At 39.6% G+C, this 4214-nt stretch overlaps 1 pseudogene; it reads right to left on the bottom strand.

Annotated features, from left to right (window-relative positions):
• Positions 1 to 2398: 2398 nt before the first annotated feature.
• On the bottom strand, positions 2399 to 3711 carry LOC139466893 (uncharacterized; annotated as a pseudogene).
• Positions 3712 to 4214: the final 503 nt, after the last annotated feature.

Below are 4214 nucleotides of genomic sequence, written 5' to 3' on the forward strand. Positions count from 1 at the left end.
TAATCAATCACAGACACTGAATATACAAAAGAAAATTTCTTTGTTGTCTTTATTTCCATAACACACTTTCATGTGCCTAAATGTATGTAGTGAATAATTGGATGATAGATTTTGTCAACGATTCACGTGATTAGGACTTTTGTGTAGCAAATACAACGTTAAAATGTCAAAGAAGCTATTTTTATTACATTAAACACGTATTCTCAGAGGAATACTATTTGTCAGATAGCTACTGACAAACAGAACCTCAATTACCTTTTGTTACTTCAAACACTGTTAGCTGAAAAATCCCAATTCAACTGAAAGACAACTTTATGTGAGACATTTTTCCATATGGAGAATTAAAGTAACTACATGTACTGTATTACCTGGATAACATAATATAAAGTCGACACGTGACAACTGACAGCTTCCATTGAGCTGGATATATTCTGGCACGACAGGAAAATGAAATATTTTGTTAGATCACGCCCTGTTCTAACAATACAGTTTAAGTCGATCATTATCTTTGGAATTGAAAATTGTGAAGATGTGAATTTCTATTTACATTACGAAATAAATGACATAATTAGCAATATTCAATGACAGCCCTAATAAACAATAGAAAAGAACCATTTCCATAATCATACAAACCTCTATGAGTCCATTTTAGGATTCCGTCTGTATCATAAGCATGCGTGAATCACTATCAAATCGTGATGATATCTTTATGCATGCCAAAATATGTTATCAACGAGTCAGTCCAGCATTTCTCATATTGTTTTCTCGGCACATTTCAGAAGACATTTGCCAATAAATTGTGAACATGCAGACCATGTGTTTTGTTATGCATGCAATCTTAAATTAATTTATCAGCATCTATTTCTTTCAGAAGAGCCCCATCCCTTTCAGTTATCTACCAACAGATTTTACAGGCTCATTCAGAATATTTGAAAGGGGAGGGCGGTGCAAAGTTTTATCAATCTGATGACCATCAATTTTGAGCGGTCCTGGTCAGCCTTGTCGAATTGCATCACAGGCCATATATTTCAGGGCTGTCCAGATACCAGTGCGGACGTCACCGATAAAAGTTGCACTTGTTTGCCGTCTTTAAGTGCTACAGTTACATTTACCGCTCACATCAATGCGATGATTAACGAAGATATCACCCGCAAACAAACCTTACGTGAATGGTATACCCTCGCGTAACCTTGATTCGTGGATATAAGGAAAGTTCACCCAAATTCGTGGTTTACATGTCCGATTTTGTTTTGTATACTCACTGATCGTTTAATTCATCTATTAAACTATAAGAAAATGACGAAGATTCCACTCGTGACTGAAAAGTATGTTTACCGAAGCCATTTGCATTCATCAGCCATTCATGTGCACACAAAATGTGACGTCACCTTGATTCGCGGATTACGTAGTAGATTCTTGTATCGCTATGTACGAAAGCCCAGTACCGTTACTATGTCATATTTTTTTATGAATTCGAATCTATACCTAACAGCATTTCTGTGTCGGCTGAAACAGTTGAAGAGCATAGTTATTTAACACACAACTCCAAAACGAATCTTGTCAATAAAGTTATGTACACTATTTACAGGTAAGTTTGTGTCCTCTTTCAGTCCTTCTCTTCCGATGGTTTGCATGGCAGACCATGGAAAGGGCAATAACACGTGTCATGCGTCCGAAGCACGCGCACTGGACAACAATACTGTAAGTGCACCCAGTGGTTAGAGTCATGATACATGCACTGCCCCCATTGTACGAAAAACAGTGATGTGCATTGGTCTGAAAGTGATGACACACGCAACATGTTTCGTCATCGGATATTGGCGAATCCTCACTGTCACTGCTGTATAGTAGATTAATCGCACCGGATGGTCCCGCTGCTGGCTCGGTGGTACTTTTATGTTTCTTTTGAGATTGTTTAGCTGATGTATGTGACTTTGCTGGTCGTTTCTTGGTTGGTACTGGCTGTTCAGAAGTTGAACTTTTAACATAGTTTTTAACTTGAATTTCCATCTCTGGCTCAGTAATGGCTTTGCCGCTAACGATCTTGTGGATAGATCTACGTGGTTTTTTTGCTTCTTCTGAATGACGGGAAGCTGGTCAACAAAGAATTGGGTTTGGTCAAAGTTAGTGACGAGATTTTCCTTCTCAACGTTAGGGTTGGAACGTGGGCTGTGTACGTCGTCAGTAGCTGGTACTTGCTGCGACTTGTAATCAACGTGTGATGCGTGGATAAAAGCAGCTGGTTGGAATGCAGATTTGTCAATCATATCTGGCGAAAAGGGATAGATTCCAGACTTTCTGAATGCCGACTGCAAGTGACCAGGCGTTAAAGCAGCAGAATATGTCCTGCAGGCTACGGAGGCGATGTTATATCTGTTGACTGTGGTATCATCAGACTTCAACAGCTTGTGACATTCGGCATTGTAGATTTTTGTAAACGAACCGAAACATCCCACGTCCATTGGCTGCAAAATATGACTTATGTGAGCCGGGAGGACAAACAACACAATATTGTGATCTTTTGCCCAGTCTATCAGAGACGGTGAAATGTGCGACTTGTGGCCATCGTACAGAAGAAGCAAAGGTCCATTCGGCGTTGCTGGAGATGCATATCGAAGGAAATGCCTGCCCAAGTAATCTTGGAATATAACATTATTTGACCATCCCGATTCAGAAACAGTTCCGTCACATGCCGCCGTACAGCCTTCAAGCAATTCACTTGCGCATTCTAGCACCCGCAAATACAAAGAAATGTGGAATAAATGTGCCCAGAGCATTTCCACATCCCAAAAGTGTGACGACGGACGATCTCTCCTCCGAAGAAATCTCGTAGGCCACGGAATTTCTTGAGCCAACAATTTTCGGTGCGACATGGGACTGGTTGATTCCTTTCTCGTCTAGGTTATAAATTGCTTCTGGTCTTGATTGGAAACCGTATTTGTCCATAATCATGGCAAGTTCATCAAAATATTTGTTGATGCATTCCTCTGAACTTGCTTTAGCACGAAGTTCCGTGAGAGACTTGGCACTTCTAACTTTCAACTCCGGCCGTCGCTCCAACAGACCATATAACCACTTGACAGATAATGGATGGGACAGGTCACGTTTTCCTAACTGACAAGCAAAGTTAGACCCTAATTGGACAACCTCTTTCCTGGTATATCCGTATCCGATTGATGCCATGTATGTTACATGATCAACACGTCTAGTTTCCTGCTCCGCATAAAAAATTGGAGTGGCACTTGAATTGACAGTGTCAACATTGATCTTGCCTTTTATTCTCTCTCTCAGTGTTTGCCGCTCTATGAACTGCAACTTTATTGTTTTTGACTTCCAAGTAAGCATTAGTCAAAGCTGTAGGCGAATAACTTTTGTATCCCTGTCGCGAAGGCGTCGATGAACCCTATGGAAATGAAAAAAAAGCTATACGAGATGGCCCGAAAATGTTTCCATAGATTTATGATTTTAACAGACGGCAGCCTCTCAAGTCACGTGACTTATGTTTATTGACATCTAGACAAGCAGACGACGAGAGATGAGAAGGGTAGTGCTTACGGTATATATTTTAATTGATGTTTTGTAAATATGAAAATTGGTATTAGTGATTTAGGGCTATTTATCTCAGTGTTGGACATTTGGTTTTTCTGTACTTACGTGTAATGCAGCGATTCGGAAAGTTTTTGTCAGCAAGGCGTGGCAGTGTGTGTACATCAAAAGTACCGCTGTGTGACGTCATACGAGACTTAATTAACGAGATATCACGATAATTACCGCGATCCACGAATCAAGGTTACCCACGAATTTAGGTAACGGTTCTGTGTAAGTCGGAAGGAATTTTGGAGATAACATGACATCAAATACTAAAGGATTATATGAAGGCTTTTTATGTGATGGTTGAACCAGCTCTTCTCAGCTGTTCCAAAATAAGGGGTTTGGATATTTAGAAAAAAATAGATCAAATTTTTGAAAATAATAACCGGTCTAAGGAATTCAACACAAAATGTAATGGTTTATGGGTAACCTTGTTGGTGACTAATTTCATTATATTTTTCAAATACGAAACTCTTCTAAAGAGACCTTTCTGTTCCTAAAAACTATTCGTACTGCCAAAAATTGTCTTATATCTTGCAGGCTTCATTGGTGAGGTATTCCAGTATTTCCAACAAGACCTGATGTGTTCATCATAATCTTTGTTTCAACGCCATCTTGTTGTA

This window comes from Haliotis cracherodii, unplaced genomic scaffold (genome assembly GCF_022045235.1).
Source record: "Haliotis cracherodii isolate W230 unplaced genomic scaffold, xgHalCrac1.p SCAF_1, whole genome shotgun sequence".
Taxonomy (NCBI): Eukaryota; Metazoa; Mollusca; class Gastropoda; order Lepetellida; family Haliotidae; genus Haliotis; species Haliotis cracherodii.